The following is a 13,137-nucleotide window of genomic DNA, read 5'->3' as shown; positions in this document are numbered from 1 at the left end:
TTTCTTGTTTTCTCACCATCTGTATTAATGCACATGTTTGCCCCACTGGCTCTGGGTATTCTCTACTAGTACATTATTTACAAAATATGTTATGCTCCAAACAGTCCTCTGGATGAGAGTATCACTTCTGTTGCTTACAGCTGTCATCAGAGGGACAATGCATGTGTCTAAAGGTACCCTTATATTTTGCTGAATCCTTTTCCAGACTCCTCATATCAGCAGTCACCAAGCAAACAGAGAAAAGGGATCTACAGTCTCTTGCCAAGGCCACCTTTCTCCCAAAGCAAGACAGTGTACCCAGACTGAATGTTATACCAGGTAACAGCAGCTGTTTCTATTTACTGAGCCCATTGTATTTCTTTTTCTGTTACTGTTGTTAATTATGACTGTCCCAACCTGTGACTATGTGGTTAATTTCAGTTATAAAATTATAAAGTGACTTGGCTAAAAAAATATAGGGAAAGCCTTTAATAAGTAATACTGGTCTTTCTATTCTGGAGAGAGTTAAAGATGCCCCTTCCTATATTAAGGGACAGACTATTGTTATTAATAATCTTATATAATATTAATGCATTATAATGCCACAATAAAAAGTGAAATGATACTAGAAGTATTATTATTAATAATAATTTTGACTATGGTAGGCTTTCACTCACAAAGCATTTTAGAAGCAGTGATTAATTAAAATGTCAATATTGGCATACTAAATCCACCACTATATTTCCAGATGGGGCAAAGGAATGTACAACCTCTGCCCATTTATTTTTAATTACTACTTATTTGGTTTCTTAAACCCATGACCCTCTTTCAGATTTCCACTTACTCTAAGCACAGCCAAGGGCTTTTCCTGGCCACGCCTCTTCCTGCTGCAGTCTATGTGAGCAAAGCAAGATATAGACCATGATGAGGAAGAAGGACATCGGCTGAAACATGTCTCAGGTCTGTGGCAACATATCCCATTAAAGCAGCTCTGCCAGCTCTCCGCATGGTACACACTTGTGGACAATAGATCTATAGATAGTTACTAAACAGAATAGGCAGAGATGTGCCCTCCAGCCCCTCTGCCTCGATGACTGTAGATGCCAGGGATAGATGGGAATAATGGGCCACAGACAGTGGCCAGGCTGACCAGTTCTCACTAGATAGCACATTCCACTGCCACTCCTCTGCTTGGACCATTGCTCCAGGCCAGTCAGACATTTCCTGTATTTTTATCTTCTTATTTTTAGGCTTAGTAGTGCATTTCATCAGTTGTTATCAAAGGGCTGTACAGATGTTCTTACCAGAAGTTCTTAGCCAGAAGTAGGTGTCTTAGCCCTGTGCATCTGACTGGGCACAAACCTGACTGGATGAAGAGAAAGTCAAACATGGTAGCAGCATCAGGATTCCTGTATCGCTGCTTAATAGGAGATGCCATGAGGGAGATAATTTCTTATGCATGGGTATATGTACGTGCATATACATGTACACACATATACAAACATATGTTTCATATGCATAGAATACAATAGACTGTGCATGATGATGGACATTGACTTAGGGAGGAAGGATTTTACCTGATTTTGTTCATGATGAGCTTACTGAATGGATATGGAGAAGAAATCCATTTATTAATTTTCTGTTACTGCAACATTCCCCATCTTCCTCTTCCTGCAGTTTAGAGCCCTCACCTCCTCTTTGGTCGGATGCCTTATTGCTATCTTAAGGCGGAAATCACCTGCCTTGATATGGGTCAAGACCAGAGCTAGGAGCCCTCCATGCCCTTTAGTAGCCTCTACTTCTTTTTTTTTCTTTTTTTTTCTTTTTTTTTTTTAATAAAACAAAAAACACAAACACAGCGCTGTGAGAATGATGTGAACCCAGTGAGCAATAAACAATGGAGTAATGTAATCCAGCCTCCCATCACCTGATGAATGGCTGCAGGAAGCCAGCGGGGAAGGCAAGGACTCCATTTTCACTGTGATGAGAGCTGCCCCAAAGGACCGATACGGATGTGAGCTTTCCTCTCCTTGGCTCCAAGGCTAGAAGCATCCAATAAATAGCTCAGACTAAAACTCACTTACTTACAAACAACAGGGGGAAGGACAAGCCTGGTAGGTATGGGAAAGAAGAGCAGGTCATATTGGTTTAACAGTTTCAGAAACTTGGCAGAGAAGAAAAGGTTCTGGTAGCTGTTTGTTTAGTGCAGAAAAGGCAAGAAGTAGCCTTGAGCAGGGGAAGTGTAATAATATTCCTCAAACACAGTGTATGGAGGTCTGCCAGAGACAGGTCAGATAGATGAATCCTACTCCAGCACACGGGGATGGGTGGACATCCTGTGTAGCTCTCCCCTGTGTCAGGAACTCTCCATCTCATCCCAGGAGGATGTCCATTGGTAAGGGGCACAGCTGGGCTTCATAGAACGTCAGCTCCAGCATGCAGAGCCACGTCATCTGGGACAGAGGACGAAGAGGACCTTGTGTGCTGCAGAAAAATCATTAGCCCCAGGGCTATTTTTAGTGCAAAGGAAATCATGCCACAAATAATTCCCTCTGCTACCTAGAGGTCACTATCTACACCTCTGTGTATTTGGTGATGTCTGCAGGCCCATACTAGAAAGAGGCTGAGCTGGGGATGTCTCTTTTTCCTTTTCTAAATGCTTTTTGATTGGCAGTCTCCTCGGGGTAAACCTTGAGAGTGTGCACACACATGTTTGAGTGTGTGTGTGTGTGTGTGTGTTCATTATTTGTCACAGGGTGATTGCAGGGGTAATTCGGTGGCCAGATAAACTTTGTCTTCTTTGGGATGGAAGACATTGTTAGCAGATTTGTACATCTTTGAGTGGAAAAGACAATCCGTGTCCCTAAGATACATCAGCCAGCGGAGGTAAGCCTTGCCTGGCCCTCTGGGTTTGCTCTATCTAGCTTCTGCCAGTTACAGTATGTATTACCCCATCTACACAAGGATTGACTCATGAGTTAACCTGTGTCAAAAGTCATCCTTGTTGTCTCAAGGAGGACGTAGCAGAAAGTTACCATGATACAAAGATTTGCAGCAAACCTTGGGGTCAGTCTAAAATAAATGTCAAATGTCTATAACACAAACATTTAGAGAGAGCCCGGACTGGTGTTTACAGACATTTTAACCTGTTGAAGTGAGAGCCCAGTCACCAAGCTGGAGGAGGCAACCTCCAAACAGCACTAGGAAAAGGAGTGGATGAGCTGCAGCAACTGAAGGGCTGCATCTGCGCCTGCCCAGTGTGTAGGAGGAGGGAGGGAAATCAGAAGGGGAGTTAAGTTTCTGGTTGCTTCTGCTTCTGACAGCCCCTAAGGTGCTAGGGAAAAAAATAATAATCCTTGCATTAGATATGTTTGCATCACTCCATAAATAATGAATAACAACAGTCAGACTGAGCAGGGGCTTCCCTCAGAGGCGTGAAAGCTCTAAGGAAATCTGGAGCGGGAGGCCATACGTTGCATGAGTGGCATTTCTCCCGCAAACTCCATGTCCTTGTTGCAATTCAGTACATGCAGGTGGCCAGCCCTGCCCGAGCCGGCGCTGGAAGCCCTGTTTGTACTAAATCAGTGAGCAGAGAAGCCCCTTTCATTAACTGAGGGATTTTATGTCAGTGCTTTGGCTGTTTATTCTTTCTAGTGCTATTCTCTTCAGTCGCTGCAGGGATTGCTAAGAAACGCGGGGGAACAGGGAGCACTTAGTCAAGAGCAGAAATATTCAACAGTGAAAGGAACCCCTGAAAATTATAGACATTTTCCAGAGTAGCTATTTTCTCTGCCTGCAAAGTTTCATATGCTCCATGCTGAATTACCCTGAAGTGCAATTAAAATACTTTAATGTTTGAAATCTGGAAATCCTCAGTCCCGCAGTCTTAATATCATTCCTGGCTGTGAAAGATGAGGGGAGGAGGGAGGGTTTTATTCTCACCAGGCTGCAGGGGGATTTACACCAGTAGTTTTCATCCACTTCACTGCAAATCCTTTCCGATCGATATGCAGGCAGTGCCGGTGTGCAGGGGGAAGGCAGAGGTGCTGGTGATGCTGGCGTCTCCCCTGCTTCCAAACGAGCAGTGCAGCTCTGACACCCTCCCTCTGCAGCTCAGAGTCAACCAGCCCCTCTGTGCCCTGCTTTCAGCAAACCTGGAATAATTTTTATATCGACTCCTCTGGGAGGAGGTATAAAGCTAAGACTGCAGTTCTGCCTCTGAAAGTTCACTTTTTTCCTTCTTTCAGAAGCAGTTAAGCCCTGACCTTTGAATGCAGAGTGAGGGTGTAGCCAAGGCACAGGGTTCAGTTTGGCTCTACAAGTGACAACCAGAGATCATAGAATGGCTTGGGTTGGAAGGGACCTTAAATATCACCCAGTTCCAACCACCTTCCGCTAGCCCAGGTTGCTCAAAGCCCCGTCCAACCTGGCCTTGAACCCTGCCAGGGAGGGGCAGCCACAGCTTCTCCATACAACCTGTTCCAGTGTCTCACCACCCTCATAGAAAAGAATTTCTGTCTTATATCTAACCTAAATCTGTCCTCTTTCAGTTTAAAACCATTACCCTTTGTCCTATCACTACACTCCCTGATAAAGAATCCCTCCCCACCTTCCCTGTAGCCCCCTTTAAGTACTGGAAGGTTGCCATAAGGTCTCCCCAGAGCCTTATCTTCTCTGGGCTGAACAACCCCAACTCTCTCAGCCTGTCCTCACAGGGGAGGTAGTCCAGCCCCTGATCATCTTCGTGGCCTCCTGTGAACATGCTTGAGCTGGTCCATGTTATTCTTATGTTGGGGGCTCCAGAGCTGGACACAGCACTGCATGTGGGGTCTCTACATGGAGTAGAGGGGCAGAATCACCTCCATCGGCCTGCTGGCCACACTTCTCTTGATGCAGCCCAAGGTGCAGTTGGCTTTCTGGGCTGCAAGCACTCATTTCTGGCTTATAGTCAGTTTTCCACCCACCAACACCCCCTTCTCTGCAGGGCTGCTCTCCATCCACCCATCACCCAGCCTGTATTTGTGCTTGGAATGAGATGAGATATGAGAGAATGCTGTACCCCTCTGCTGAAATACATTGGAAAGCTGCAATACATAAGGTCCCTGTGTCCATCAGGGAAGGAAGGAAAGCCAGTTTGTTCTTCTCTCAGCTCATCCTTGGCCCTCTTGCACTTTTGCTGCTCCCCACAACTGCCCAGATGGAGTGTGTGCGTGTTTGTCTGGGTATGTGTTATAGAGAGACAAGCACTCAGTAAGCCAGGAGAACTCTGCATTGCTAAGCAAACATTTAGATGAGGGATATCAGACTTTTCTTAAAGAGCATGAGCTTAATTTAAGATTCAGCAGCCAGGCTGAAGCAATTTGCGTGTGCTGGCAGAAGGCTGCCTGGGTGAGTGATGGGAGCCCCCAATACCTGGAGCATAGCTTGCTAAGCGAGAGAGGCTACAAGTCATCATCTGGGTACTTAGAAGCAATGTCCTTTATGATCCTCTGATTCATGGGCAAGAAGCATCACATAACTCAGGGACACTTACAAAGCTCTGTGGTGCCATCCTTCAAAGTTTCACTACAGCTACTTCAGTACTGACTCCAGACAACTCTCTAACTCCAGGCCCAGCTGAACAGGGGCCCAGCTCAGCTCAGCTCTTCACGCTTAGAATTAGTTAAGGCACTTAACTGCTACAACACAAAAAGAAGCCATGGAGGAGTTTTCCTGCCTAGGAAAATTCATTATGACAGAAACGTAATTAACACTGAGCAGCAAAATGGAGAGAAGGAAAAGCAGATCCCTATGGTTGATGTCGTTGCACCTAAAGCTGCTCACAGCTCTCTACTGGTGCTGCCGGTTTATCTGCTGGCTAGAGATCTGCCAAAAGAGCAAAAAGCCTTACCTACATGGAGCTCTTGACACAGATGCAAAAGGGAGAATGAGTGATGATGGCCTATTCAGTGTCCTGTGGGTAGAAGAGAAGATAGGACACCTGTAATTACTAGCAAATCAACTGGAAAAGCCTAGACCTTTGGGCTGTTACACTGCAGACATGGGTGTACCAGTGATGGTGGCTGGGAGCTGTAGCCACCCTCTACCAGCACCTGCTTGTAGCCAGCTAGACCATACTGGTCCCAGCAGCTACAATCTATTAGCTGAGCACTCTTAAAGCACCAGCACAGAGACAGGTAAGGTGTGTCTGATGGTGATTTGAATAACCTGGAAGACTTGTCACAAAAGTGGGCAAAAATTGATTTTGCGATTCACCAACAGCTGAGCTACAGGGACAGTGAGCTGCAGCACAGGGAGGGTTCAAAAATGGTAGGGACTTTAATGCCTTGAGATACCATTAGCTCTGCACACGTTTGTGAGCATCTTATCCGCTGAGAAAGTTTTGGAATTTCAATTCCTTCTCCCTTTTCTGTGCTCTAGCAAAAGTTTCTCCTGCTTAATGGCATATCTATTAGGAAAAGATTATCCAGACATACTGTGTTTGGAGGGCAGCAGATTTTGGTGCTGCTAGTATATCACCACCTCATGCCACTGCTAGAACAGTCTTTACCTAGAGTATGTGGTGAGATGTTAAGCATTTTCTGTAAAGAGCTATTTATTAAGCAGAGAGTGCATCAAGATAGAAGTGTCCAGATTTTCTGGGAGAAAAAAAGAAAATCTCTGTAGGTTAAAAATAGCTTTCGGATTGCAGAGGTGAAACCACCTGAGCTTAGAGCCTTGCTGCTTTTTAATAGGCAAATGAGATATTTCATGAGGGATTGCCTTTCCGTGACTATTGAAATGAGTGTCATCTTCTAGCAGCACCTTCTGAGACATGAGGTGTCTGTCTCCACAGGAGGAACAAAGCGGGGAGCCAGGTGAGATAGTGGGGGAGACAATGGATTCCCTCTGCACCACGGGACACTTCACAGTGAAGAGGGTATTGCCATTTATTGTAAGTGCCCTGTCATTAACTATTCATTGCAATGTATTAAATGGAGGGATCTCACAGGGCTCTTATGTACTTCCTCAGAATTGTGCTCTGGCTTCCCTGAAGCATTGTTTGGGCTGAGCATGACAGCACTTATCAATGGAGCACTTATGGTGACATGTTTGAGAGTCCTAATGCAATTTTTTAATTCTCTTCCATCAGTCTCCTGCACTTTCTTTCAAATTCAGATGTGGATTTTTCCAGCGTGTCCATCCCAGAGGATGAAGGCTATGTTTGCCATGGTCTTTGTTCTGCTCTTTGCCTTTGATGTGAGCTGATCCCTGACTCTCTGTGTACCCACCCCTTACCAGAGTGTGTCCTAGTTAATTTTCCTCTGCATTTTCCTTCCCAGAGGACATGTCCTTGCTTTGGACACTGAGGACTGGCCACTACAGCAGGGACAAATGGCGAGGATGGTCAGAGAAATGAACCAGCTTCCTCAACGGGAGCAAATAAATAGACTGGGGGGTCTTCAGTCTCCAAGACTGAACAGGGGTAGAGTGGAGGCTTACTGGAGCCAAAATGGTGTAGAGGGGAAAGATGCAACCATTTCAGACAGTTCCTCATTCTTTCCTTCCTACTACAGGCTCTACACATAAGCTAGCATGTGGCAGGCTGAAAGCCCAGAGAAGGAGGTAGTTCTTCACACCACACAGAGTCAGGCTGTGGGAACTCCTTGTCACGGGAGGGTGCAGGTGCTGGAAGTTTCTGTGAGCTCAAGGGATCATGACGCATGTTCACAGAAGAGAAATTCATTGAGAGTTATTACATACAAGGCTTTGCCTCGGGTTTAAGAAGTCCCTCAGCTGCAAGTAACTGAAGGCTTAGAAAATATCTGAGGTAGTATCACACTATGCTTGACTCATTTTTATGCTCCTTCCCAGCATTTGGTTTTGGTCTCTGGGGAAGACTTGGGTAGATGAATGTCTGATCTAACATGGGGTGGCTCCTCTTGTGTTCACCCTGTCATTACCACGTGAATCCCCCTTTAGTGTGACAAGAGCAAGGCTGAACTACCTCACAACCTTCAGTAGGAACTAGGCTAGTGAATGCATCATCACAGCAGGGTAAAGCTGCTGCCACCAGCTACAAATTTGCTCCTCTTCCAAGGTCTGTCCCTTTCCATTTGGATTTATGGTCTGCATTTTACTGGCAGAAATTATTCCCAGCACCCACTAAATATCAGATGCTTTATGTGCCTGAGGTATGATTACTTCTGGAGTACAGGAGGCTTTCCCTTTCCACGAGCTGTTGTACTTAGCAGGCACTACTTGTCACAGATAGAGGACCACTAAGCATTCTCTCTTATACCATTTTCATTGGTTTTTATATGTGCTTATTGTGATTACTAAATTATTGTTGTTATTAATAATGTTTTTATTACTATATAATTGTTATTAAGCTTTACTTACAATAACGTCTTTATAACAAGTTCTTATTTAACCCTTGTTTTTCTGTGATGCTTGGTGACTTTCTTGTGCTGAGCTTGACTTACATCTGTTGGAAGTTACAGCACAGTTCAGTATCTTAATATCTTAATAAACCTTGCAGGACATGCTACCTTCCCAGACTGGAAAGGAAAGAATTAATGTCAAGGTGTCAGTGATATTGAGGCATGTTACCAGGGCCTGCCCAACCTCCAGGGTGCTTTGGTCCTTCTGGGATCTCAATGATCCCCGAAGGACTTGAAATGCAATAAGTGCAAGGGAGACAGCTAATGAGGGAACCTCTCTGTGGCACCAGCTTCATCGTCATGAACACTATCTCTAAAAGAGCTGATTTATTTTCTGTGCTGCCTATGATGCATGAAGCAGGGGGCTGAAAATCTATTTTAATGCCAGTGAGTGGTGTCAGGTGAATATGAGCTGACATAAGAATCCAGACAATTAGAGCAGCTTCCCTTGACCTGATATTAGCAGAGGGTTTTCTGCAAGCTGTGATAGATGTAGATCCTCAACCATTGATTTTTTTGGTACCTGTCCACGAATATTATGATAAAGTGTTGTTTTTGTGAGGTTATTTTTTTTTTAAAGAGAGTTGAGTTGCTGCAGCTTTGTGAAATATTGGTGATGCAGTTATCTATGAGCTTTCTAAGCACCATGACACACAGAGCATTAGAATTCATCATGCTTGTTATTGTCCTTTTACAAATGACTTTATGCCAACCAGTCAAAGCTTGGGACTAAAAATGCAGCTACACAGATGTAGCTGCACACCATCTTCTGTGCAGAGGGTCTGATTTCATCATAAAGAGGTACTTCCAGGGATTATGGAAATAAAGTTTTTCCTGAAGCAGATAGGGGATGTGGACTAAACACTAAAGTCAGGAGAGGACTGAAAATACAAATGTGACAAGAGGTTATAAGAAGATACTTGTCAGCTAAAGGGAATAAATGTGTGTCCAGAAACACAGGGAACTAGGGAAAGCAGAGAGATGCATTTTTGTTTGAGAAGACTCCCTGATGGCTTCATGACACCCATTCTAAGCTTGACTGAGCTTTAGGACTCATGGATTCTTTGCAAATAGGTTCACCTGCACCTGAAGTCTTCTTTTTTCCTGTGGCAACAACACCTTTTCAAAAGATTCAATTGGCTAACTTACAAAATATTTTTTTCCATTATTTCAGCCCTGATTATCAATTCTATTCCATGGGGTCAACGGCCCTGGATGTACACTTTCCTCCTCTCATCCATGTGTTCTGTCTGTCCAAGCATTCCTTCAAGTTTTGGCTTCATTTTCCTCCCTCACAGCTGGATGACTTAATCACTGAAACATCCAGTCATAAATATGTGGTGTCTCTAAAGTGCTAGGGACACCTTGTACACTCAGCAAAGACCCTGGAGACAGAAAAGTGAGGGGCAAAACCTCTTAAGGTACCTCAGGAACTGAAAATTGTGTGCTTGTGGCAGCCAAAACTGAACTAGCTCATTTGAGAGGCAAACCTTATTAACTGAGGCTTGGAGCTGTGGCTGGCTCCAAAGGACACTAGTGAAGGGGTCTCTGGACTGCACCATACTGCATAAATGAGGGGAAAAAGGTGCTCAAATTTGCTGTGTTGAGGTATACAGGGTGAAACACTTTGGTTCATGTCTCCCAGCGGTGTAATAAAAATTTGATCATCCCTGTTCAAGGGATTCATCCAGTGTAAAACTAGACATGGTGCAGCCAAAATGTGCCTATTTTTATCATGGAGAAGTTTATCTTTTATATTTATAGGGGAGTTAAAACAAGGGGAAGACCTTGTGTACCCTTTAAGTGGTGAGGGTATTATAGCTCGTGGGTGAATGCTGGACAGTTTTGTTGAGTCCTTATCTCACTACCACTGGCCTGAGGAAGAAGAAATTTTATTGTAAAAAAAAGCTGTCTCACAGGAGTGAAGTGGGGTAACACCTAAACCTGTTAGTTGAATTAACTATTTTGAAAACTGCAGGTAAATGAGAGCACATTGTAAGGCATAGACTTTAGAAAATCTGAAAAATTGACACTGAAGCCACAGAAGAGGGGATTATACTTGTATTGCCATTATACTTGTACTGAACGTCCTGTAGGAATAGAAGAGGGATACCTCTTGTCTGCACCTGGAGGAGGACAGCATTGCTGGGGTGATGTGTACCACCGGGGAGAAGTCTTAACCTGGGGCGGTTACAGTGAGTCCCCCTGCCTGAGAAGGTGCAAAACCAGGAGCAAAATGTCAGTATTCTCAAGCAATTTTCCTTTGTCAAGCTTCACATGACTGATGGCCTCTTTATTTTGCCAGACACCTGTTCCACAGAGAGAGGGGCAAGAAATAGCACTGTGGGTGATGGAAGCTTCATTTCTTCTGTCACCCACCAGTGGTCAAGCAACTACTACTACCCCCATTGCTGCTGAACAGGGGCCCACCAGTTGGAAAGGCAAATGTGCAGGACTTGCAGAGGTAAGCACTAATAGAGGGTAGAGAGGAGGTCTTATGTCATGACTGTATCAGAGCCAAATCATCAGAGTCTCTGGCACATGTCATGCCCCAGATAAACTCTCAAAAAGCAGAGCAGATCATATACAACATGTGCATGTCTCAGCAACACTGATTAGCACAGGTTACTCTAGGCTTTAAATAAAATTGGTAGAGTTATTGTTAATTATCTTATCCCAATTGTCCTACTCTGCCCTGGTTAAATGACCTTTTTCAATCACTACCACTCTCTCGGATTTGTTTCTTATTAGATGTCCTCCAGTGTTTCACTTAGGACATTATTATGCTTTTCAGGGCAAAATCATTTTCTGCTTTCTGTACAGCAATGAGAATCCCTCTCCTTGCTTATTCCCTGACCTAGCCTTTCTGCTACTTTCTCATTTCATCATATTTCATCAGTGGGGAATATTAATCAAGGCCTGGTGGGGTCTTTTCCATTTGGATTGCAGGCAGCAAGATGCACCATCTTTAAGTCATAAAAAGTATGTCCATAAGCAGCAGAAGCGATGAGATGTAGTTTCCTAAGAACTTCTCTAGAGATTGAACTCTGCTGTCTAGTAAGGGCTGAATTGGCACTGCTGCCAATTAGTGACATGATTAATAATGCTTGTTTTCACTACTCGGTTACTTTTATCTGTTAATTATATAGGAACTTCAGATTTTTTTTATCTTTCCCATTCTGTCAACTGGACAATGGCTTCAAAAGTGATTGTGGAAGGGACTGGCTGTGACAGAAACACAGACATATGATCAGAGAGCTTAGTAGTAGACCTAGTTTCTTCAGGAAAGAAGTCTAAAAATTTGCAATAAATGTGTGCTTTTTGGCTTGCTCAAACAGGGTAGGTGGTAGGATACACAAAGTCTTAATCATTAGTGTGCTGGATATACTCTTGTCTTATCCTGGCTAGAGAAATAAGCCTTCAGCTTTCAGTGGTGGTAAAGCTACTGAAGAAGAGTGAAGTGGAACAGATCTTGATTTCCTCCATCCCAGCTTGGATTGCCAACAAAAAAAAATGTGCAGCAAGACATTTTGCAGAACCCTTGCTAACTATATAAAATATCATTATCAAAAAATCTTTGATGGCTGTGCCCAAGCAGCATTCTGGCATGTCGCTATGAAGTATTTCAATCCCAAGAGGATTTCTAGGAAAAGTTCAGGCCAGTTGCATTGCAGATGTTTCTGGGCAAGCTCCTGTATTTCCACAGTACCACTTTCATAGAGCAGAACTGCAAAGAAAACTCATCTTAGAGCTGAGGAAATCAGTCCCTGGTGATGGACATAATCACATTGCTGGCAGTATGACCTGCCAGGAGTTCAGCAAATTGTGTCAGAGCCAGCTCCAGCAACTGTACTTTATTTCTTGGTGGCTATAGTTTGTAAGAAGAAATGCACATTGGATCCTATCATCATTGTAAACACTATAGACTTAGGTGAGCTAAGAGTTATGCTTTTTTTTTTATGCTTTTTTTTTTTTTTTTTAAATACGTTCACTAGATTTATCCACATTAACAACAAAAGCTATTTCCTTTCAGGACTAAAAGAAAGGTGCATCTAGTCTGGTATCACATTCCTGACAGTGGCCAACAGAGGATAATATGGAAATAGTGGATGAACAGGAAAACATACAGGGATATCACCCCAGGCTCCAACAAATTGCAGGTCAGATATTTCCTAGGTCAGATGTATTGTCTTTGCATGTAACAGTCCTCAACAGATTTTTCTTACAAGAAGTCATCCAGTCCTTTCTGAGCAATGTAAAAACTAACATCCAGAGCATCCCATGTCAAGGAGTTCCACAGCCTTGTTAGGCACTTGGTGAAAACTATTCCCTCATGTTTGTTTTGAACATGCCAGCTTTGCTTAATGTCCCCTGCTCCTTATCCTGGGAGGGACAATGACTAATTAATTCCTACCCCTTACAAAAGCATCCATTTCTTCTATTGCTGGTTTTCCAGGTTTTTCCATTTTTCCCACCAATCTCCTTGTACTCAGCATTGCTGATTTTAGAATTAAAGACATCAAGTCATCATAAAATAACTTGCCTTTTGTCATGGATTCCCAACCAGAGCAGGATTCCTGGAGAGCAGGATCCTCCAAATCCAAGTGTGTGCCCAGCAATGATGCATCAACAGCATCTCTCATGTATCTTCTCAGCAAAAGTGGCTCTGGAGATGCTAAGCATTTGGAGGAAGACAACCCTCGTTAAAACATTGCTGTGGCACTTCGAAGAGGTG

General features: G+C 43.7%; 1 long non-coding RNA gene across 1 annotated transcript; it reads left to right on the top strand.

The window, feature by feature from the left end:
- Positions 1-856: 856 nt before the first annotated feature.
- On the top strand, positions 857-12,556 carry LOC113477422. Its single transcript, XR_003397899.1, has 3 exons — positions 857-939; positions 10,708-10,866; positions 12,436-12,556. It is a non-coding gene; the product is annotated as an uncharacterized LOC113477422 (long non-coding RNA).
- The last annotated feature ends 581 nt before the right edge of the window (positions 12,557-13,137 follow it).

This window comes from Athene cunicularia (genome assembly GCF_003259725.1).
Source record: "Athene cunicularia isolate RWA chromosome 2 unlocalized genomic scaffold, athCun1 chr2_part1, whole genome shotgun sequence".
Taxonomy (NCBI): Eukaryota; Metazoa; Chordata; class Aves; order Strigiformes; family Strigidae; genus Athene; species Athene cunicularia.
The sequence above is the reverse complement of the archived record's forward strand: the minus strand, read 5'-3'. Positions and strand labels throughout refer to the sequence as shown.